Below are 14280 nucleotides of genomic sequence, written 5' to 3'. Positions count from 1 at the left end.
AGCTGCTGTGTGTGATGGACATAAATAACTTTAAATGATTAATTCAGAAGGAAATCTTAATTAGAAACTATAATAAACACAAATAATTTTATAATCATTTTTATGAATGCAAGCTCCTCCAGCTGCTGCAGCGCTTAGCTTCGTTTAAAGGAAAAGTCGCTCATATTCAGAATAAAAACCTCTGAAAGTTCTTTAAATCTGAAATGATTCCATCCTGTTCAATAAATGTTTTTAATTCAGAGCAATTTTCATCTGAATGTGCTTTACTGGAGGCATCCATGTTTGTCAAAGAACACTACTGCCACCTACTGGTTAGTGACGTCACGGTGCGGTATCGGCTGTTGATCAAGTCCCAGTGCTGTATCTGGTGTTTGTCACAACGCGCTATTATCCAAGTCATCTTGAAAACATTCTTCTTCCAAATGTTGGCTACATATTACGGGTTTTTTCTCTGGCCAGAAGTTCGATGGCAAATCCTCCCTCTTCAAGTTGGCGATCCAACGACCAACCCGTCCGTGGAGGATCAGGAATCAGAAAGGTGGAAGAACTCTTTTTTTCCACTTTTACCCGATGTATTCCAGCATCCAGCTGCCATGCACGTGGGCATTGTCAGTTTCACTATAGCTCTGGTGAATTTCAATGGTGAAGTCCTCTGGAAATCTTCAATAATTGTCGTTGATTGCAGATGTGTCTAGTAGTTCCCATTGATTTAGCTTGGAAAGCGGGGAGAATGGCGCTAGGCTTACCGCACCGTGACGTCACTGCTGGAAGATGGCAGGAGGGAGGGGCTACTATATTTGGGAAAAAATGGCCGCTCCCAGACTCAGTGATCGGGATGAAAATTATTAATTTTTTTTTTTTTTTACTGATTAACACTAAATGTATTAAATCCCCTCGAACATATCAGTTTATGTATAAATAATGATCTATTTTTCCTGGCTGACCGGACTTTTCCTTTAAAGCTCCATGGTGGTTGTCTACCTGCACTGTCGCTGCTTCCTGTTTAACAGCAGCAGCAGCACCTGTGCTCTTCCTCCTCTGTCCTCATCATCAGTTCTGGTTATTCTGCGTTGTGGTTGAATCTGGACCAGGACCAAGATGCTTTTTAGGAAAACCGTCTGTTTCTGTCCTTTATACTCTAGAAACAGACTAATAACAGCCTGGTCAATGTTGTTTGACCGGGTTGCTGTGTTGAAACAACTTATCTCTGATTTCCCATAAACATTACGCTGTCCTCACCATGAGTGTGCCATTTTCCATCAGCTAGATTACGATGCTCCAATAAACAGTTTCCTCTTTGGTTTCTGGCTTGTTTATTGAAGAATGGCCTCTGACCTTTGCCCTCTCTCTGACCTTTGCCCTCTTTGGCCCTTAATAAAAGGCCAAATTCTGTCCAAACACAGCAACATATTAAGGTTTCTCCACTTAACATAGAAACGCTCTGACATTAAGTTCCGCCATATTGGATCAACCGCCTTTTCTAGTTCCCAAGAAAAATATACCACAAACACCAGAGGAAGTGCAAGGGTTAGGGTTAGGGTTACAGATAAGCAGATCATGGCTTGTCTACAGTGAAAAGAAGGACTGGGTTATTTACTTTGGTCTTTTTGGAAACACAGGAAGGAGCAATCAGCTAAGTGAGCTTAGTGCTTGGAAAAAATCTTTCATTCCTTTAGAGACAGCATGAAAAGTCAGCTGAGTACAAAACATGGAGAGGAAAACAAGAAGAAAAGGGACAAGAAGAGAGGGACACAACCTAGAACAGATAATGGATGTCTATTCTATTAACATTTCTCTATCTCTAGAATGGGGCTGTTTATGTGTTCTCAGTTCAGAGGGCCCCCTGCCTGTCTTTGCCTAGGGCCCCAAATTTCCTAAATCCGCCCCTGGACCTGTTACCTCTGTTTGACAGAGCCGAGACCTTCCAGTTGTTGAGATTTTATGTTCAATGCTCATCCAAGGACGCCAATTAATGTTGGGATTGTATATTATATGCCAATCCGGGTTGGATGCCACATTTTATGTAGTGAATTTATATTCTATTCTATTCCCAGCCAGCTGGGAATTTATACTTTGATACTTTAAGATGTTTATTGCCCTCCCCGGTAGTGGTGGTAAATATCTTGTTTTATCAGATATTATTTCAGCTGTTATATTATTGTTTATGACACACGGCCTATTAGCTGTGTGTTACAGTAAATGAAAGAGTGATTCGAGCTCTAATCATGGTCAAACAGTTAATTCTGCACATTTATGGAATAAATTCACCACAACTTCTGTTCAAAATATAAGATTTTATTAACAAAAATAATTCAGCTCCAAGTCAAACAGATTTTAGTTTAAAACCCTTAACTACGACTAGTGAAACTCAACTAAACTAAACTAACTACTATGTACAAAGAGGAAGGGGTAAACGGTTGAAAAACATATTACAGTTTAACATGGATTCTGTGTTTGAAACCAAAGTTTATCTGGAAGAATTTGGGATCTGATCAAATTAGCTTTTAACAAATTTTAAAGAAATTGGAATGTTTCAGACCAATTCCCAATGCAAATCCATGAGGTGAATAAAACATTATTTGGCCAAATAATGTTTTATTAAATGATTTGCTTAATCTAGAACCAATTCAATTCAATTCAATTCAGTTTATTTATATAGCGCCAAATTCACAACACATGTCATCTCAAGGCACTTTACAGTTCAACCAGATCAAATTGATACAAAGTTTTCTATCTAAGGAAAACCAGTTGATTGCATTGACTCATTGACTCAAATACAATCCCCCACACTAAGCATGCTTGTAGCGACAGTGGAGAGGAAAAACTCCCTTTTAACAGGAAGAAACCTCCAGCAGAACCAGGCTCAGTGTGAGCGGCCATCTGCCGAGGCCGACTGGGGTTCAAGGAGACAGAAGCAGAGATACAAAAAGCAGCTGTAAAAGGCGGCCCCGTCCAGGAAACACACAGCCAGGCAGACGAGCTCCAAGGCAGCTCCCATGCCAGAGGACGAAGAAAGCACATCCACTCAGTCACGGTCAGAGAAACAGGACCACACTGGAAAACAGGCCGATCTCCAACATCTATAAACAAGGGTGTTGATAGAAGCAGCACAGCTGATGTTTCTTTCCAGGATGACGTCACAGCCAAACAGGAACAGACGAGGCAAAGCTACTCTGAGGAAAAGCAGAGAGAGCAGAAGGTTAGAGATTGAACTAACAGATTCTGCAGAATAGGAGAACAGAGAGAGAATGAAGCAGAATGATGAAATGGGGGTCCCTATGTCCTCCAAAAGTCTAAGCCTATAGCAGCATAACTATAGAGATAGCTCAGGATAACCTGAGCCACTCTAACTATAAGCTTTATCAAAAAGGAAAGTTTTAAGCCTAGCCTTAAAAGTAGACAGGGTGTCTGCCTCACGGACTAAAACTGGTAGTTGGTTCCACCAATAACCTTTAGTTAAATGATTCTTTACCCTCTTTGAAATAGCTAGCAGCGAATAGACATCAGGATTCCACTAAATGACTCTTGGTCAGACTTGGTAATGGAAACGTAATGAGCATCTGAGGAACACATAAACACTAATGTTATATCAGTGTTTAAATCCTTAGTGACATAAATCTTCTCTAAGCTTCAACAACAGCTCAAAACATATTACTGTAGCATAGCGTACCATGCAGTCCATCCTGTTATCTTTGTCTTTACTCATCAGTAAAAACATGAAATGATCACAATCGTCACAAGACATATTGTTTGTTCTGTTCCTAATTATGCCAGACCTGCAAACTTTTTGTCCATGTCCATTTGGAAAGTTGAGTTTCCATCCAGCAGGAGCTTAGCAGGCAGGCTAACAGCAACCAGGGGTTTCTTTGCCTCAGATACACAGCAGGGGTCCATCTCATCCAGTCTGGCTCTATAAGTTCTAAAACTCAAGAGAAATGTGTTGCAACTGTCTGTTTTGCAGTAGTTTGGTTCTGAAAGGTCACCATGATGGCCATGATGATTGATGATTCTGGAGATCTGGGTGTTTTTGGGCCCGGGTCTCCATTTTGGTAGAGACCCTGCTGTAGTGGCCCCAGCTTCATGGGAAAGAGAGAAAATCTTGTGTGTTCTGTGGTTTTCCCTGTCCTCACTAGGGTTGTCACGATACTAAACTTTTCAACTCGATACCGATACAAAGGAAAATATTCGATACTCGATACCATTTTCGATACCACAAGGATAAAATTTCAACAGAAATATTTTGATTAATAATTAAAATACAATAAATAAATACAATAAACAATAAGAACAACATTTTGAGGTTGTTTGCTGTGCACAGTATTTAGCAAGCTTGATAAAAAACTTACAAAATTAAAATTAAGTTTTCCTTACTTGGCTATGCTTTGCACACATAACAATGACTCTAGCCAAACCGGTTAAGAAACAAAAATTATTCTCAGCAGCTGCAACTGTTACAAAAAAAGTCTGAAACTGAAAAGTGCAGAGAATTATTCAATCACAGTGTTCAGAAAGTGCATTTTCCTCTATTCTGCACTTTAGATGAATGACTGTTTAGGTGTGACTGGTACTCGATACTTTTGAAAATGAGTATTGTATCCGGATACAACATTTCAGTATCGATACTTTTTTAAGTATCGATACTTTTGACAACCCTAGTCCTCACACAGAGGGGGGTGGTTGGTCCCACCTCTGTGGGAGTTCCTGTGGGGGTTGCAGAGTTCTTATAGCTCAGGCATCCCCATTCTTGCTCCAGCACAGCTGATTTTAATTGAAAGCTGATTAACAGGCTTTTGCTCAACTGCAATCATCATAATCGCTGTAGTAAAGCAGAGAAACCTCTAAAACCTGCAGGGCAGCGGCCCTCCAGGACCGACTTTGGGGACGCCTGTTATAGCTGCTTATTCACCAAATCCATCCATCCATCCATCCATCCATCCATCCATCCATCCATCCATCCATCCATCCATCCATCCATCCATCCATCCATCCATCTTCTTCCTCTTATCCGGGGTCGGGTCGTGGGGGTAGCAGCTTCAGTAGGGAGGCCCAGACGTCCCTCTCCCCGTGCCTGGAACATCTCAGCAGGGAGACGTCCAGGAGGCATCCTAATCAGATGCCCGAGCCACCTCAACCTGCTCCTCTCGATGTGGAGGAGCAGCGGCTCTACTCTGAGTCCTCCCCGGATGACTGAGCTCCTCACCCTCTCTCTAAGGGAGAGCTTAGACACACTACGGAGAAAACTCATTTCAGCCGCTTGGATCCGGGATCTTGTTCTTTCAGTCATGACCCAAAGCTCATGACCATATATGAGGGTAGGAACGTAGACCGACCGGTAAATCGAGAGCTTTGCTTTTTGGCTCAGCTCTCTCTTCACCACAACAGACCGATACAGCGCACGCTTCACAGCAGACGCTGCACCAATCCGCCTGCCGATCTCCTGCTCCATCTTCCCCTCATTCATGAACAAGACCCCAAGATACTTAAACTCCTCTACTAGGGGCAGTACATCCTCCCCAACCCGGAGAAGGCACTCTAGCCTTTTTTAACCGGATTTGGAGGCACTGATCCTCATCCCGGCCGCTTCACATTCGGCTGCAAAATGCTCCAGGGCCAGATTAAAAAAAAAAAACAGCCATAGTAAGAGAAGACAGTGGTAATAGGAAGAGAGACAGATGTTGGAAGGTAGAAAGTCACAGGAGGAAGGTGCTGAAGTTGGCCGCCATGTTTCCAGACCAAATCCCCTTCAAGCATTTGTGGATTCATGTAGTCATAGAGAGAGAATCTCTATGGAAACCTGTAAAATAATGGTGACAACACAAAATGTTGTTACTTTGGACACATTTTCACTAGGGTGCAGAAACAGCTGATGTGTGTTTATGTATCTCCAATTACCAGCAAACATCCACTGTTGACGTCACATGGTTGACTCTACATCAAGGTTTACGTCTAAGATAAGTCAGGTCAACAAACTTCTGCATGATAAATAATCCAAAGACTTTCTGAAGAGCAAACAAGATAGAAAAGCTTTTTTCCTTCCTGTGCAGTTTTAATGTAATTATCTACTGACCTCTGGTGGACAATCTGTGAAGTCATATCCCCATGCATTTATCAAATATGATTTATCTTTACTCTTTGTTGCTTTTTTATTAAAAATCTGCAAACAATATGAAAAACTCAGTTATTTCTGGGTTAACATAGTTAATATACATTTTCATTAAAACAAAAAAATAAACTAACAGAAAATATAGATATGAATTATAAAACTCTATACTATAAATATAAATATTGTAGTTAAGCTTGGATAGTTTTTTTCTACTTTATTCCTCTGAGCTTAACTAACTTCACGAATAAGGGATGGTTTTCTAGAATTAAACACAAGATTTTGTTCCTCTTAACTTCAGATTCTTTGGGCTAAATTGCACAATAGAGGCATCATAGAGCTGGATTTCCATTTAAATAGAATCAGCAGGTTCTTGCTGTGAAAGAAACAACAAACACTTGTTTATACTTCGGCTAAAAATTTAAAAGGACATCAACTCTACAGACAATGAAAAAACACACAGACATGAAAATAACAGGAGAAAATAGCAAAAATTAGACATTTAGCTGCTGGTGTTAAAGCAGCAAACAGTCATAAAAAAATGGTTACATAGATGTGGACCAAATGTATAAGAATAATATAATTGTGAAGAGTTAAATAATAAACAAATAAAATACTGGAGAATAAATAACCAATATACTGTCATAGTTTTGGTTTTGTTTAAGTTTTATCTTTGAGTTTTCATTAGTTTTATTTTCATTTTGTGTTATTCGAGTTATTTTTTATTGTATTTTAGTTCTTAGGTATTTCTTGTTGCCCTCTGCTGCCCTCTTGTGTCAGTCTCCTTCTCCTAGCTCCCTTCTAGAGTCCTCTGCTCACACCTGCTCCCAATCTGCTGATTATCCTGCTCTTTGTTTCTGACTCCCATATATGAACCTCCTGCTCAGTCACTTTTTGCTGGTCTGTCATCATTTCTTTCCCTTCAAGTGAGTTTTTTGTTTGTCTGTATTTTTGTGGATCCTGAGGATTTAGGTTTTTGGATTTTTGCTTCTATTGCCTTTTCTGGGGAAATAAATCTGCCAGAAACAACCTTCAGCTCCAGTCTCTGCATTTGGGTCCTTTAAACCTTCACTCAACTTGACATATGGAAATTTTTACAGTAATATTTGAAAATAGCAGCAACATCAGAGACGTGCAAAATGACAGCAGCAGGTTATTTAACTGACTAAGGTCAAAACTGTGCAAAATCAGCATGAATGGAAGAACTGGTTGAGGTTGTTGGGAACAGTGGTGGTTCTAGAGTCTTCCAGCAGCTGGGAGGAAGGATCTGTGATAACGCTCCCTGGTGCATTTAAGGTGCAGCAGTCTGTCACTGAAGGAGCTCTCCAGTTCAGCACCAGCTGAACCAGCATGAGGTGGGAGACATTATCCAACAGAGATGCTAATTTAGTTAGGATCCGTCTGTTTCCCACCTCCTGCTCTGAGTCCAGAGGGCATCCAATCACAGAGCTGGCCTTCCTGATCAGCTGATCCAGCCGCTTCCTCTCAGCTACAGATGAGCCACTGCTCCAACAGACAGCTCTATAGAAGATGGCTGATGCCACAACAGAGTCTAAGGCTACATTCACCCTGCAGGCCTTAATTCTCAATTCCGATTCTTTTTGTGAAATCCATTTTTTTTTTGTGTTGTCGTTCACATTTCCAAATATATGCGACTTTTATGTGATCTCCTGTGTGAACTACATTCATAAAAGGCATGTGTCCCACATGAGAACGCAATGACGTCACAAGTCAGCGTGCTCTGTGTTTACGAAAGTAAACATCGTTGGTAGTGCCAGTGTGCATCTAGCGATGTTTCCCAACCATAAAAAAACAACACGTCATCTCAAGACACTTTACAGTTCACCAGATCATCCAGTCAGATTGATTTAAAGTTTTCTATCTAAGGAAAACCAGTTGATTGCATCGACTCATTGACTCTACAGCAATCCCTCACACTAAGCATGCTTGCAGCGACAGTGGAGAGGAAAAACTCCCTTTGAACAGGAAGAAACCTCCAGCAGAACCAGGCTCAGTGTGAGCGGCCATCTGCTGAGGCCCACTGGGGTTCAAGGAGACAGAAGCAGACATAGAAAAAGAAGCATAGATACAAAAGGCAACTGTCAACCAGCTCCACAGGCGGCCCCGTCCAGGAAACACACAGCCAGGCAGACGAGCTCCGAGCCAGCTCCCATGTCAGAGGATGAAGAGAGCACATCCAGTTAGTCACAGTCAGAGAAACAGGACTACACTGGAAAACAGGCCAAGCTCCAACATCTAGAAACAAAGGTGTTGATGGCAGCAGCACAGCTGATATTTCTCTCCAGGATGGAGTCACAGCCAAACAGGAACAGACCAGATGAAGCTACTATGAGAAAAAGCAGAGAGAGCAGAACGTTAGAGATTGAACTAACAGATTCTGCAGAGTGGGAGAATAGAGATAGAATGAAGCAGAATGATGAAAAAGGGGTCCCTATGTCCTCCAGCAGTCTAAGCCTATAGCAGCAGAACTATAGAGATAGATCAGGATAACCTGAGCCACTCTAACTAGAAGCTTTATCAAAAAGGAAAGTTTTAAGCCTAGCCTTAAAAGTAGACAGGGTGTCTGCCTCACGGACTAAAACTGGTAGTTGGTTCCACAGGAGAGGAGCCTGAGAACTAAAAGATCTGCCTCCCATTCTACTTTTAGAAATTCTAGGAACCACTAGTAAACCTGCAGATTGAGAGCGAAGTGCTCTGTTAGGAACATAAGGAACAATCAGATCTCTGATATCAGATGGAGCTTGGCCATTTAAGGCTTTATATGTGAGAAGGAGGATTTTAAATTCTATTCTGGATTTAACAGGAAGCCAATGAAGAGAAGCCAGGATAGGAGAGATATGATCTCTCTTTTTAATTTTCATTAGAACTCTGGAAGTAACAAATGCATGGACTAGTTTCTCAGCATCACCCCTGGACAGGAGATTTCTAATTTTTGCAATGTTCCTCAGATGAAAGAAGGAAATTCTAGAAACCTCTTTGAAAAAATAACACCAAGATTTTTTACTTTATTATCTGAAATCAGTTTAATCCCATCCAAATGAAGTGACTGACTAATCAGTTTCTTTTTCAGAGACTCTGGTCCAAAGACTATAACTTCTGTTCACATATAAAGCCTTAAATGGCCAAGCTCCATCTGATATCAGAGATCTGATTGTTCCTTATGTTCCTAACAGAGCACTTCGCTCTCAATCTGCAGGTTTACTAGTGGTTCCTAGAATTTCTAAAAGTAGAATGGGAGGCAGATCTTTTAGTTATCAGGCTCCTCTCCTGTGGAACCAACTACCAGTTTTAGTCCGTGAGGCAGACACCCTGTCTACTTTTAAGGCTAGGCTTAAAACTTTCATTTTTGATAAAGCTTATAGTTAGGGTGGCTCAGGTTATCCTGAGCTATCTCTATAGTTCTGCTGCTATAGGCTTAGACTTTTGGAGGACATAGGGACCCCCATTTCATCATTCTGCTTCATTCTCTCTCTGTTCTCCTATTCTACAGAATCTGTTAGTTCAATCTCTAACCTTCTGCTCTCTCTGCTTTTCCTCAGAGTAGCTTTGCCTCGTCTGTTCCTGTTTGGTTGTGACGTCATCCTGGAAAAAAACATCAGCTGTGCTGCTTCTATCAACACCCTTGTTAATAGATGTTGGAGATCGGCCTGTTTTCCAGTGTGGTCCTGTTTCTCTGACCGTGACTGAGTGGATGTGCTCTCTTCGTCCTCTGGCATGGGAGCTGCCTTGGAGCTCGTCTGCCTGGCTGTGTGTTTCCTGGACGGGGCCGCCTTTTACAGCTGCTTTTTGTATCTCTGCTTCTGTCTCCTTGAACCCCAGTCGGCCTCGGCAGATGGCCGCTCACACTGAGCCTGGTTCTGCTGGAGGTTTCTTCCTGTTAAAAGGGAGTTTTTCCTCTCCACTGTCGCTACAAGCATGCTTAGTGTGGGGGATTGTATTTGAGTCAATGAGTCAATGCAATCAACTGGTTTTCCTTAGATAGAAAACTTTGTATCAATTTGACTGTATGATCTGGTTGAACTGTAAAGTGCCTTGAGATGACATGTGTTGTGAATTTGGCGCTATATAAATAAACTGAATTGAATTGAATTGTTTTGTCTGCATTCAGAAGCAGAAAGTTAAGAGTCATCCAGGTTTTTATGTCTTCAAGACATGCCTGTAATCTATGTAATGGGTTAGCTTCATCTGGATTTATAGACAGATATAGCTGGGTATCATCAGCATAACAGTGGAAATTAATCCCATGCTGTCTAATAATTCTACCAATTGGGAGCATGTATAAAGTAAAGAGAATTGGTCCTAGCACTGATCCCTGTGGTACTCCACAGGTAACCTTTGAGCGTGTTGAAGATCTATCATTAACATGAACAAACTGAAATCGATCAGATAGATAAGATTTAAACCATTCTAGTGCTGTTCCTTTAATTCCAACAAAATATTCATCCATCCATCCATCCATCCATCCATCCATCTTCCTCCGCTTATCCGGGGTCGGGTCGCGGGGGCAGCAGCTTAAGAAGGTAGGCCCAGACTTCCCTCTCCCCAGCCACTTCTTCCAGCTCTTCAGGAGGAACCCCAAGGCGTTCCCAGGCCAGCCGAGAAACATAGTCTCTCCAGCGTGTCCTGGGTCTTCCCCGGGGCCTCCCCCCAGTGGGACGTGCCCGGAACACCTCACCAGGGAGGCGTCCAGGAGGCATCCTAACCAGATGCCCAAGCCACATCAACTGGCTCCTCTCGACGTGGAGGAGCAACGCCTCCGGGAGGGACTCGGAGTAGAACAAAATATTCAAGTCTTTCTAAAAGAATATTATGATCAACTGGATCAAATGCAGCACTGAGATCCAACAGGACGAGCACAGATACAAGTCCATTATCTGAGGCCATGAGAATATCATTAGTGACTTTCACCAGAGCTGTTTCAGTGCTATGATGAGCTCTAAAGCCAGACTGAAACTCTTCAAAAAGTTCATTATGGTGGAAGTGATCGCAAACTTGTTTGGCAACTACTTTCTCAAGAATTTTAGATAAGAAAGGAAGATTGGATATAGGTCTATAATTGACCAAGTCATCTGGGTCAAGAGACGGTTTCTTAAGCAGAGGTTTAATTACAGCAACCTTAAAAGCTTTAGGTACATATCCCTGTAACACATCTAAAATGGAGGAGGAGATCAAAGGGAATACCTCTTTAAATAACCTGGTTGGAACTGGATCTAACATCCAACTTGAAGGCTTAGACAATATTTTGCTAACTCAGAAAGTTCAACTGGATCAAAGCAGTCTAAGCCTGGTTCAGATTCCATGACTACCTCAGATGCTGCCCCACCCCCCAGAGACAAACCAATCACGGATAGAGGAGTGCTAATGATCTTATTTTTAATAAGATCAATCTTATTTATAAAGAATCCCATTAAATCATTACTGCTAAGAGCAGGTGGAATGGACGGTTCAACAGAGCTATGGCTCTGGGTGAGTTTGGCAACTGTATTAAAAAGAAATCTAGGATTATTCTTATTATCCTCTATTAATGAGGAGAAGTATGCTGCTCTTGCTTTACAAAGGGTCCTCTTATACAGCAGTAAACCATTTTTCCAGACTAGGAAGGACTCTCGCAGGCCTGTGGAGCGATATTTTCTCTCCAGTTTCCTAGCATTTTGCTTCAAAGTACGCAGCTCTGCATTAAACCAAGGAGCAAGCTTTCTAATTTTAACGGTTTTCATTTTCAAAGGAGCTGCGTTGTCTAAGGCAGTACGCAGAGAACTAGCAACCCCATCAACAAAATCATCAACCTGTGAAGGGGAATAAACTAAGCTTTTGCACTCTGCAGCACTGCTCAGCGACACAGAGGAGAGAGAAAGTGAAGCAGATTCTTTAAAATTTATAACTGCACTATCTGATAAAGATCTACTAAAATGTAACCTTCTTTTGGGGGAGGAGAACTCTGTTAAAGTAATCATGAAGGTTATTAGAAAGTGGTCAGAGAGGACAGGGTTGTGAGGAAATACTGTTATTTCTTCACATTCTATGCCGTATATCAGCACAAGATCCAAAGTATGAAGATGAAAATGTGTGGGACTATTCACATTTTGAACAAAGCCAATAGTGTCTAAGATAGCATTAAAGGCTGCTTTTTCAAGATGGTTAAACATAAATACTGCTCTCAGCATCACCGTCCGCCATGGTTGTTGTTTTTCTTGCTGCTTCTTCATAGCAAGACCCAGAATAGTGACCTTTGTTGAGTTTTAATGGCGTCCAGGTCAGATGAATGTGACCTGGCCATTCAGAGACAGGTCGCATTTGAAAAGATCAGATTCAGGACCACAGAGCCAAGTGGCCTGGGTTGGATTGGAAAAAATCAGATCTGTGTTGTTCAGACTGCCATGAAAAGATCAGATCCAGGTCGCATTTGGGCAAAAAAAAAATAGAATTTTGGTCACTTCTTGCTGCGGTGTGAACGTAGCCATAGAAGGTTTAGGAGCGGCCCCCACACTCCAAAATGTCTGCTCTGAGCCTCAGTGTTATGGATCCAGTCCAGTTTGTTATTCAGATGAACTCCTTGGTAAAAATCATGGCATTATAAGAAAAATGACCAAAAAAGTCAACAAACTGAAATAGACAATATGATAGCGTTAACACGGTGGCTGGTACATTTGCTTTAGTTGGTTACGTTTTTATATGATTCAACCTAAACTACTAAGTCAGTTACCCTTTTTCTGTGGCACTTATTATTTCCTCAATCTTTTCCAGTCTTCATCATTGTTTCATGCTCCTCAGCAGGTCAAGCAGTCCTGGAGGTGGGATCCAAACCGGTTGAGAAGATCTGAAGGAACTCAGAATCAGACGCATGTTCCATCGATGTATTTATACGGTTTAGTGTTATTTCTTTTTTTATTTGGTTGGAAATAATGTCCTTTTTTAAACCAATTAACACTGACATCAACACCTTATAGCAGAAAATCTAAGCATGTTGTTACTAAGCATGTTTTCTAGAGACTTTTTTCTGCTACTGGAGACTTTGGAGACAACATCTAAAAGCAGCGAACTCTGCTCTCCAGAGCGAGTAGATTGGTAACCCCGCCTCCTGCTCTCCTCTATCTTGTCTGCTGTCATGATTCATGCAGCTATTATTTCATCCAAATGAAAAATGGAGAACAGATAAGCAGATCATGGCTTGTCTACAGTGAAAAGAAGGACTGGGTTATTTACTTTGGCCTTTTAGGAAACACAGGAAGGAGCAATCAGCTAAGTGAGCTTAGTGCTTGGAAAAAATCTTTCATTCCTTTAGAGACAGCATGAAAAGTCAGCTGAGTACAAAACATAGAGAGGAAAACAAGAAGAGAGGGACACAACCTAGAACAGATAATGGATGTCTATTCTATTAACATTTCTCTATCTGGAGAATGGGGCTGTTTTATGTGTCGCCTTCTCAGTTCAGAGGGCCCCCTGCCGGTCTTTGCCCAGGGCCCCATATTTCCTAAATCCGCCCCTGGTTGGAAGCGGTCTCTGAAGGTTCAACATGGCTCCAATATTTCCGCCATAAAGTTCTACTGCGAGAAGAACTAAATAAATCAACTTAATGCGGGAAATAAAAAGCTGCTGAAACGTTTTTCTCGACCTGATCTGAACCATCACGCCTCTACTTCTTCTTCTTCTTCTTCTTATGAGATTTTATGGCGGTTGGCAAACTTGTGAAATGTGCATTACCGCCACCAACTGATATGGAGTAAAGCAAGGAAACAGGAAACGATTCACCCCCCCCAAAAAAAAAAAAAAAAAAAAAAAAAAATACAATAAAATAACCTGTGTAACTTAAACCCACATAATACTAAATTATACTAAATTACATTTGCCCGTATAATTTTAATTTACTCTAGGTCATCGTACCTCTGCCAGTTTCTGATGGTCCCATTGGTCTTTCCATCATGCTTCCAACCATCTCCCAGTTCATATCTTTAACATCCAGATATTTTTCTGCAGCCTTCACTATTATTTTGATTTTTTCTGTTTTTTTTTGTCGTCTGAGCAGTACAATTAATCACTTCCACCATGAAAAGAACAAAATTTGTCTTTTTAACAATTAGTGAGTCTTCATCAATTTTTGGAGATTTCTCTAGAGGTTTGAAATTTGCCGTGTGTTGAACTGTAGGTTTGGGTTTTTCTGA

This window comes from Cyprinodon tularosa, unplaced genomic scaffold, assembly GCF_016077235.1.
Source record: "Cyprinodon tularosa strain WSP-4 unplaced genomic scaffold, ASM1607723v1 ctg1041, whole genome shotgun sequence".
In the NCBI taxonomy this organism is placed as follows: domain Eukaryota; kingdom Metazoa; phylum Chordata; class Actinopteri; order Cyprinodontiformes; family Cyprinodontidae; genus Cyprinodon; species Cyprinodon tularosa.
This window is presented reverse-complemented; position numbering follows the sequence as displayed.